The following is an 11,193-nucleotide window of genomic DNA, read 5'->3' on the forward strand; positions in this document are numbered from 1 at the left end:
GGCGTGAACTCGGGAGGAGGAGCTTGCAGTGAGCCGAGATCGCGCCACTGCACTCCAGCCTGGGCGACAGAGGGAGACTCCGTCTCAAAAAAAAAAAAAAAAAAAAAAAAAAAAAAAAATGCAGGTCCCAGATCCAGAAAAGAGAGAGAGAGAATTCACTTTGCCTCCTCCTTTTTCGTTTTGCCTGGATTCTCAGTGGATGGCATATGACCACCCACATTGGTGAGGGTGATCTTTAGTCAATGGATTCAAATGCCAATCCCTTTCAGAAACACCCTCACACACACCCAGAAAGGCTGCTCTACAGGCCATCTGGGTATCCCTTAATCCATTCTAGTTGACCTGTGACATTAGCTGCTGCAACTCTTTATTTCATGTCTTCAGCTGGTGTATTGAGAACCGTAATGGAATCCATCAACCTACGCCATCAGGATTCATCAACACAGGTGCAACTTAGTTTAAAAGATGAGGCTTTGGAGGAAGATATGTCAACCACCAAGTCCTACTTGTCACTAAAAGTAGAATTTCAGATCAGTGGGTGCACGTTGGGCAGGAGGCACTGTTGTGTGGCATCCCTCAGAGAGCTCTGCAGGGTCTCATCCCGATGGCTGCACAAAGTGGTAGGTGACGGGGACGCCCACTGAGCCTGAGGCCCAGGGCAGCCTGACAGAGGGCCTGCGTCTCAGCTCTCTCAGGCAGAGGGTTAGAACCAGGCAGCCTGGCGTCTTGATTTCCAGAGCCCTTTATCCTCATCCTCTTGGTCTCATGTCCTGGTCTGGACTCTAACTAGCTGGTTAGTTCTTGACCAAGGTTGGGCTTCCTCCACACCCACCTCTATTTCTGTTTTCTAATTTTTATGGACTGCCTATCTCTTCCCTAGAATCTTAGAAATAATGGCTATTTCATCTGTAGCCGTGTCTATAGCATCTATAGGCTTAAAAATGTTCTCACGGAGGCTGGGAGTGGTGGCTCATGCCTGTAATTTCAGCACTTTGGGAGGCTGAGTCGGGCAGATCACAAGGTCAGGAGTTCGAGACCAGCCTGACCAACATAGTGAAATCCTGTCTCTACTAAAAATACAAAAAAATAGCTGGGCGTGGTGGCAGACCCCTGTAATCCCAGTCACTCGGGATGCTAAAGCATCGGAGAATCGATTGAACCCGGGAGGCGGAGGTTGCAGTGAGCCGAGATTGCGCCATTGCACTCCAGCCCAGGTGACAGTGCGAGACTCTGTCTCAAAAAAAAAAAAAAGTCCTCACAGATGACCCAGGGAAGGCTCTTTGAAGGGTCCTAAATCTGCTTTCCCTCCCGTGAGCCTCTTGTGAATCTGAGGTTCTCAGCAGATTACCAGCCTGTAATAGAATAAACAGAAATCAGTGCAAAAACCTTCGTTGCTATGTTTTTCTTACAGAAATTACAGACATGTTCTAGGTAAGATAAGCATACATTCCCTGTTAATGATTATCAATGTCATTCTCATCTGAAATGCCAACTAGAAAACAGGTCTCCAGAGGCTGCCCTGATGGGTGGCAGCTGCCGGCAATGTGCCCTGAAAAAGGAGACTGATCTGGTCACATGGCCCTCCCATCCCAGGGTGGCAGCACCTACAGACTTAGGAGAGATACAGAGGAGGGTGACTCAGCCTGACTCTCAAGAAAGGTCCAAAACGCCCTTGGTGAGAAAGCACAGAAGACGCTGAGACAAGCCCTGGAGAAACCAAAGGAAGAAAGCTACAATGCAGGAGACAGAGCCTGAGCAGACAAAAGCTGGAAGATTCCCTGGCTGCCGCTGGAGTGGAGGAGGACCACACTCCCAGTGCAGAGCCACTTGGCAGGGGCCCACTTGAGTTTCAAAGCGAAATCACCCTTTCTGAGTACTCTGTGTGTCGGGCATGTGCTAGCTGTTCTGCATGCATAGCCAGGCGTGGTGGTTCACTCCTGCAATCCCAGCACTTTGGGAGGCCGAGGGAAGCAGATCACAAGGTTAGGAGTTTGAGACCATCCTGGCTAACACAGTGAAACCCTGTCTCTACTAGAAATACAAAAAATTAGCCAGGTGCAGTGGCACGTGCCTGTAATCCCAGCTACTTGGGAGGCTGAGGCAGGAAAATCCCTTGAACCTGGGAGGTGGAGGTTGCAGTGAGCCAAGATCACACCACTGCACTCCAGCCTGGGGGACAGAGCAAGACTCCATCTCACCATCCCATGGCTGGTCATGGTGTAGCTGGGACACGCACAACCCAGGCCTGTCAACTCCAGTGCCTACATGCTCATCCACCGCCTCCAGTGGGGGACAGAGACACAGTACTGAACAGTGCCTGCAAAGGACAAAGCGTCACCCGTCTCATTGCAGTAGCAGATAAATGGAGCTCTGACTGCTCAGGAAAGAAGAGGTCGGTGCTCTTGGAGCTTCACTCACTTGTCCCATGCACGTGCAGGGTAGAAGCTATGGATTTCCTGACACCCACCCTCCTGGCTGTCCCCCGACCTCGTCACCAGGCTCATCCTCCTACTCCTGGCCACGTGCCCGGAGGTTCTCCTGTCTTTGCCCCAGGTGGCTTTTCTGGTTTCCGGGTCACCTCTCACGGCCTCTGTGACCCTGTCCTCCCATGACTCACAGTTTGCTCCCTGAATCTCACCTTCAGACTCTCACTGGAGGGTCCATCCCAGCTTTCCCGCATCCTCAGTCCCAGCCAGTGGTTCTGTGTCCGTGAAGGCTCAATCAGAGAAGCAGAACCAAGGGGATGATATAGAATGTGGGGGTCTATGATAGGAATTCGATCTCGTGCAAATGTGGGAACTGGTTAGAGTTTATGTACGTTTTTTGCTTCTGTGTCTGGTCAGCTGTGAGGAAGGACAGATGGGTGTGAAGTGGGGAGAAGGACAAGCTCACCCTGGAGAATGAGCTTGGAGCCCTCCTGGGCTTCTCCCTACCTCAGGGAAGCACCTGGCAGGTGACTTGCAGAAGAAGCTGGTACCTTTGCCATGGAGCTGAGCATGTACTACCTGGCCCAGCAGACAGGGAATTGGGAGAAACTGGGGGGGGGGGTTGGTTGCTGCAGGCCGGGTTGATATCCCATGCCCAGGAGGTGGGCCAGCAGGTCAGGGACAGCACATCTGGGCTGTGAGGCTCGTGGTGCCTACACTGGCATTCTGAGCCAGGTGGCTACTGTTTCCCCTCCACCTTGCAAATCTCAAGAATGGGTCTGGGCCAGGTGCAGTGGCTCACATCTGTAGTCCTAGCTACTTGGGAGGCTGAGGCAGGAGGATCATTTGAGCTCAGGAGTTCCAGGCTCCAATGAACTATGATCGCATCACTGCACTCTAGCCTGAGCAACAGAGTGAGACGATGTCTCTAAAAATAAATAAATGAAAAGGAAAAAGAATGGTTTTACTAGGCTCTTTTCCATACTGACTGATGAGGGCCAAAGAAATAAGCGGGAAGAAGGAGTCCGCGGAAACTGCCTGGCTGTTTCTGAGCCACTGTCCCCTGTCCCAGAGGCTTTGCTTGGGCAGATGGAGGGCAGTTCAGCTTCCTGAGAGGTGGGGAAAAGGGCAGGAAAAGAGGAGAAAGGAAGAACAAATCCCTCTCATTTGATCAGTTCATTTATTGAATGTTTCTTGTTAAAAGCTGAGAATAAAGACATGCAAAAGAGGCAGCCTGCCCTCTGGAAGTAGACAGTATCGATTCTCCCAGGCACTTGGGAGGAGCCGGGTGGACTCTCAGGGTCTCGGCGTGCTGCTCTCCCAGGTCTTGCCTTAGGCACCACCATTACTGCATTTGAGAAATGGTGCTGGCAGTAGTTGCTTGTGCTTAAAACGTAAGGGGGTGGCCAGGTGCATTGGCTCACGACTGTAATCCCAGCACTTTGGGAGGCCGAGGCAGGCGGATCATGAGGTCAGGAGATCGAGACTATCCTGGCTAACATGGTGAAACCCCCGTCTCTACTAAAAATACAAAAAAATTAGCCAGCCATGGTGGCAGGCGCCTGTAGTCCCAGCTACTCAGGAGGCTGAGGCAGGAGAATGGCATGAACCTGGGAGGCGGAGGTTGCAGTGAGCCAAGATCGCGCCAGTGCACTCCAGCCTGGGTGATAGAGCGAGACTCTGTCTCAAAAAAAAAAAAAGTAAGGGGGCAGCTTGCACCATTAGGATGGCTACTATCAAAAAAAAAAAAAAAAAAAAAAAAAAAAAAAAAAAAAAAAAAAAACCATAGAAAATAAGTGTTGGTGAGGATGTGGAAAAGTTAGAACCCTTGTACACTGTTGGTGGGAATGTAAAATGGTGCAGCCGCTATGTAAAACAGGATGGCAGTTCCTCAAAAACTTAAAAATAGAATTACCATATGATCCAAAAATTCCACTGTTGAGTATATACGCCAAAGAAAGCAGGGTCTTGAAGTGATATTTGTACACCGCGTTTGTAGCAGTATTATTCACATTAACCAAAAGGTGGAAGCAAGCCAAGCGTGCATCCACAGACAAGTGCATAAACAAAATGTGGTGTATTCATACAATGGAATATTATTGAAGATAACATTTCTACTAAGTGAAATGAGCTAATCACAAAAGAACAAATATTGCATTATTCCAGTTATATGAGGTGCCTAGAGTCATCAAATTCACAAAGACAGGAAGTAAGATGCTGATTGCCAGGGGCCGTGCAATGGGGAAGGGAAGGGATGGGTACACAGTTTCAGTTTTGCAAGATGAAAAGAGTCCTGGAGATAGATGGTGGGGATGGCTGCACAACACTGTGAATGTATTTAACACGACTAAACTGTACACTTAAAATGGTTAAAAATAAAAAATGGTAAATTTTATTTTATTTTGAGATGGAGTCTCGCTCTGTCACCCAGGCTGGAGTGCAACGGTGTGACCTTGGCTCACTGCAACGTCTGCCTCCCAGGTTCAAGCAATTCTCCTGCCTCAGCCTCCAAGTAGCTGGGATTACAGGTGCCCATGACCACACATGGTTAATTTTTTTGTATTTTTAGTAGAGACAGGTTTTCACCATGTTGGCCAGGCTGGTTGTGAACTCCTGACCTCAAGTGATCTGCTGGCCTCGGCCTCCCAAAGTGCTAGGATTACAGGCGTGAGCCATCGCGCCCAGCCAAAATGGTAAATTTTATTGTATGTGTTTTTCACCATAACTTTTTATGAAAAACCTAAGAAGAAGTGTTGAAACTACCAAGGAGAGGTGTTATTGAGAATAAACTCCAACAGCCAAAACCTGTTGGTCCTCTTTGGTCAATTGGAGCAAGTGAGAGGGGCTGCCCTAACCTCAAGCCTCCCCTCTCCAATTGTTTCAAGGTTCACTTCTGTGGAAACGAAAATGGAGGTTTACTTAAACCCTGACATGTGTTTTATTTTGTCCTAATTGTGTAGCCAGGCATTCACTGTTCTCATTTGTTCTGCCAAGTCAGCACCAGAGGCTGGCGAGGTGGCCATGGAGATGAACGAGTCCTTCCAGATGGCAGAGAGCGGTGTGAGGCTGAGGCTTGTCGTCGTGATATGCAATGCCCCTGAACTCTGAAGCTGAGAACTTCCTTTGGGCGGCTGGGTGACCATCTGTGAACACTTCCACCCCAAACACCATCATCAGTGGTTTTATGATGATGTTTGAGTTCCTAGTGTAGCAGTTAAATTTTGTAGCAAAAGCTATAATGCTCCTTTATACTTTGTTAAATTATCTTTGGACAAAGAGTTATGCGAGAAGGTGAAGAATGAAGGATTCCTTTCTGAAACACAAGAAAAAGAGCACATCCATGTTTTTCGGTAGCTCCTGGGGCCGTCTTCCCCTGACAATGTTTCTTAGCGCTGAAACGCATGTGTGTTCTTGCAGAGCCAGCATCTGAGTGAGGAAAAGCTTGGCACCCTGATGTCCTGAGTGGGCTCAAGTGCAGGCTTCCAGGACCATGGTGCCCAAGCTACAGGCAGCCAAGGTTTCAGATGTTACCATAGCTAATTGTAATTAACTCAGCTTTATCCTCACAAAGCTGAGGACATTAACACTGTAATTAGCTCCATTTTTCAGCAGAGGACCTGGGGTTTAGACACAGAGTTAGGTTTTGCTCAAGGTCATGCAGCAAGTAAATGTGAAAAATGAGGTTTGAACGCAGGCAATCTGGGTCTAGAGGCTGAAGACTTTACTACAGGCAGCTTGGGCTCTGGTGGCAGGAATGTCAACACCATCAGAACAATACAGAACTCAGGAAAGCTCCAGTTCCAGAGAAGATGTTGAGGACACCACAGTGTCAGAAGGTGTCACACTGGTTTTGTTTTTAAATCAAGAAGGCGCTAAAAGGAGGCAATCAGATAAAAGTCACTACCCAGTTGGGGCACATGCATGAGCCTGCAGGGACAGGAAGGAGGGAGGGTAAGGTATCTCTACCCAGACCCTCAACTCACCCTCTCCCTCCTTCTGGGTTCAAGTGATTCTCCTGCCTCAGCCTCCCAAGTAGCTGGGATTACAGGTGCCCACCACTACGCCCAGCTAATTTTGTATTTTAGTAGAGACAGGGTTTCACCATGTTGGTCAGGCTGGTCTTGAACTCCTGACCTCAGGTGATCCACCCGCCTCGGCCTCCCAAAGTGCTGGGATTACAGGCGTGAGCCACCGCGCCTGGCCTCCAGTCCCTTCTTTTGGCCTGTAGTTATAAAGGTAATTGTAACCATGAAATATCCAAGATACAAGTTCTCTTTGACGACTTGGTTTATCCATGTTTTCGTGGGCTCTGTGTCTTCTTAGCCTATATCCTATGATAGTCATTCAACGATTCACACAATATCCATTCTCTCATTTCTTTCTTTTTTTTTTTTTTTTTTTTGAGACGGAGGCTTGCTCTGCCGTCCAGGCTGGAGTGCAGTGGCCGGATCTCAGCTCACTGCAAGCTCCGCCTCCCAGGTTCACACCATTCTCCTGCCTCAGCCTCCGGAGTAGCTGGGACTACAGGCGCCCGCCACGTCGCCCGGCTAGTTTTTTTTTTTTTTGTATTTTAATAGAGACGGGGTTTCACCATGTTAGCCAGGATGGTCTCGATCTCCTGACCTCGTGATCCGCCCGTCTCGGCCTCCCAAAGTGCTGGGATTACAGGCTTGAGCCACCGCGCCCGGCCCATTCTCTCATTTCTTATGACCAAATTTAACTTCAACCTTTTCTAACTTTGCAATAACAGAAAATCAAAATAATTTATCTCTTTCCTTCTGTCTCCCAGTAACGCACACACATGCACGTGCCTGCACGTGCTAGTGCACACATATGTACATACAACATAGTTTCTAGAAAACGTTCATCTAGCTCAGTTTTCTGGCCCTTAATCGAATGTGTGAGTGGTATAAGGATGCATTTTCTTGATCCTGTGCTGTGTTTAAGGCAATATGTCTCCATCTGATCCGGGTTGTGTCTCTACAAATGTTGGATTTATGTAAATGCCACTCTGTCTCCAACCAGTACAGCACATGATTTAGCTGTAGTTCAGTGATGTTATTTTGGAGAACTGCATGAGTTCTAACTACAGAATTTAAGAAATTCTATATTAAAGGAGAAAAACAAGCATCAGCGCCAGCTTTTTAAAAAACTATTTATTTCAAAATGATTGCAGACACACAGGGACTTGTAAAAATAGGAAATAGAGTTTGTGGAGCCCTCTCTCACCTTACTTCCCCCAGTGGTGACATCTTTTATAACTCTATTGCAACATGAGAGCCAAGGACCAAGAAATTAACACTGCTACATTACACTACAACCTTATTCAGTTTTCACTTTTTTTTACCCTGCATTAATTTTGTGTGTGTGTGTGTGTGTGTGTGTATAGTTTTATGCAATTTTACTCTGTGAATAGATTTATGTAATGTCATGATCAGGATATGGAGCCATTTTATCATCGCTGGGGAACTATCTCATACCCATCCTATCCAGGCTCACCCATCCACCCACCCCTGTCCCTATCAGCAACCACTAACCTGTTCTCTATCTCTATAGTTTTGTCATTTTGAGGATGTTTTGAAATGAACTCGTACCATATCAAAAAACCATTTCAAATTGGCTATTTTTAGTAGGTATAATGCCCTTAAGATCCATTCAAGCTACTGCATGTATCAATAGTTTTCATTGCTGAGTAGTATTTTCTTTCCTGGATGAGCCAGAGTTTGTTCAACCCTTCATCCTTTGAAGGACAGTTGGGTTGTTTCTGCTGTCTGGTTATTATGAATAAAGTCGCTGTGGTGTTCATGTACGAGTTTGTGTGTGAATATAACTTTCCATTTCACTACTGGGTTGTATTGTTAGTGTATGCCGAGTTTTTTGTTGTTCTCTTTTTGAGATGGAGTCTGGCTCTGTCAGTCGGGCTGGAGTGCAGTGGCACCATCTCGGCTCACTGCAACCTCCACCTCCCAGGCTCGAGCAGTTCTCCTGCCTCAGTCTCCCGAGTAGCTGGGACTACATGTACTTGCCACCATGCCCGGCTAATTTTTGTATTTTTAGTGGAGACAGGTTTTTGCCATGTCGGCCAGGCTGGTCTTGAACTCCTGACCTCGTGATCCGCCCACCTCAGCCTCCCGAAGTGCCAGGATTATAGGCGTGAGCGGCCACACCTGGTTGTATATGCCTAATTTTTGAAGAAACTTATTTTTCAGAGTGGTTATACCATTTTTTCACTTCCACTAGCTATGTGTGAGAATTCCAGTTTCTCAACATCCTTGCCAAGATTTCATGTTATGCCTATTTTTATATTTTAGCTATTTAAAATTTTTTTTTCTTATTTTTTGATCTGTGCCCAGGCTGGAGTACAGTGGCACGATCTCCACTCACTGCAACCTCCGCCTCCCTTGTTCAAGTGATTGTCCTGCCTCAGCCTCCCAAGTAGCTGGAATTACAGGCATGTGGCACCACACTTGGCTAATTTTTTTACATTTTAGTAGAGACAGGGTTTCGCCATGTTGACCAGGCTGGGCTTGAACTCGTGACCTATATGATCAACCCGCCTCGGCCTCCCAAACTTAGAATTATAGATGTGAGCCACCAGGCCTGGCCCCTATTTTAGCCATTCTAATAGCTATGTAATCATATCTCATTGTAGTTTAAACTTGCATTTCCTGAATAGCAATGATGTTGAGTATATTGTCATGTGCTTATTTGTCATCTGCATCTCCTCTTCAGTGAAATGTAAAGTTCATGTCTTTTGTGCATTTTCTAATTGGATTCTTTGGTTTGGTTTTTATCATTGTTTTACTGTTGAGTTTCAAGTATTCTTTATGTATTCTAGATACAAGTCCTTTGTCAGATGCGTGGTTTGCAAATATTTTTCTCTCCATTTGTAGCATGTCTTTTCATCCTCTTACCAGGGTCTCTGAAGCCACAAAAAGTTAATTTTGGCCAGACATGGTGGCTCACGCCTATAATCCAGCACTTTGGGAGGCCGAGGCAGGTGGATTACCTGAGGTCAGGAGATCGAGACCAGCCTGGTCAACACGGCAAAACCCTATCTCTACTAAAAATACAAAAAAAAAAATGAAAAATAAAAAACTAGCCAGGCATGGTGGCGTGCGCCTGTAATCCCAGCTATTCAGGAGGCTGAGGCAGGAGAACTGCTTGAGCCCAGGAGGCGAAGGTTTCACTGAGCTAAGATTGTACCACTGCACTCCAGCTTAGGTGACAGAGCGAAACTATGTCTCAAAAAAAAAAAAAGTTTTAATTATGACGAAGTTTAATGTATTGTTTTTTCATTTAGGTGTTGTGGTTTGGGTGCCAAGTCTAAGAATGCTTGCTTCACCCTAGGTCTAGAAGATTTTCTCCTAGGTTTTCTTCTGAACGTTTTACAGTTTTATGCTTTACATTTAAATCTGTGATCCATTTTGAGTTAATTTTTGTGTAAAGTATGAGGTTTAGGTTGAGGTGTTTTGTTTTGGTTTGGTTTTGCCCATAGGTATTCAATTGCTCCTGTCTCATTTGTTGAAAAGGTTATCTTTCCTTAAATTGCTTTTGCACATTTGTAAACAATCATTGAGGCATATTTGTGTGGACCTATTTCTGGGTTCTCTATTTTGTTCCATAGTCTCTCTGCCAATATCATGCATAGCTCTATAGTAAGCCTTAATATTGGGAAAAGCGATTCCTCTCATTTCATTCATCTTTTGGAAGATTGGTTATTCTAGTGCCTTCCCTTTCCATATAAAATTTAAAATATGCTGTCTATGTATACAAAAAGCCTTGATGGGATTTTGATATAAATTACTTTAAAACTACTGAGTAATCTGGGAGAGCTGACATTTTTACTATGTTGAGTCTATCCATGAACATGGCATGTCTCCATTTGTTTACATCTTCTTTGATTTTTTTAATTAGCAGTTTGCAGTTTTCAGCAGACAGACCTGAACAAGTTTTATTAGACTTATATCTAAATATTTATCTTTTTTGAGTAATTATAAATATTTTGTTTTAAAATTTGGTTTCTTCATGTTGTTGCTAGTACATAAAATACAATAGATTTTCTGTGTTGATCTTGTATCTTGGACTTTGCTGTACCCACTTAGTTCTAGGAGCTTTTCTAGATTTCTGATATGGTTTGGCTGCGTACCCACCCAAATCTCACCTTGAATTGTAATAATCCCCCACATGTCAAGGGCAGGGCCAAGTGGAGATAATTGAATCATGGGGGCAGAATCCCCCTTACTGTTCTTGTGTCAGTGAACAAGTCTCATGAGATCTGATGGCTTTATAAATGGGAGTTCCCCTGCACAATCTGTCTTGCTTGCCTCCATGTAAGACGTGACTTCGCTCATCATTTGCCGTCTGCCACAATTGGGAGGCCTCCCAGCCCTGCGGAACTGTGAGTCCATTAAACGTTTTTCCTTTATAAATTACCCAGTCTTGGGTATGTCTTTATTAGCAGTGTAAGAATAGACTAATACAATATCTTACTTAGCATATTTTGCTTAAATAATCAGGTCATCTGAAAATATGGACAGATTTATTTCTTCCTTTTTGAGCTGTATGCTTTTTATTTTCTTTTCTTGCCTTATTTTACTGACTAAAATCTTGAGAAGAAGCATCCTTATCTTGTTCCATATCTTGTGAGAAAAAAATGAGCTTTCACCATTGAGATGATGTCAACTGTAGGTTGTTCTGTAGATGACCTTAATCAAGTTTAGGAGGTTCCCCTTCATATCTAGTTTGCTGAGGGTTTTTATCATAG

This window comes from Rhinopithecus bieti, unplaced genomic scaffold, assembly GCF_001698545.2.
Source record: "Rhinopithecus bieti isolate Rb0 unplaced genomic scaffold, ASM169854v2 scaffold_4180, whole genome shotgun sequence".
Classification (NCBI taxonomy): Eukaryota; Metazoa; Chordata; class Mammalia; order Primates; family Cercopithecidae; genus Rhinopithecus; species Rhinopithecus bieti.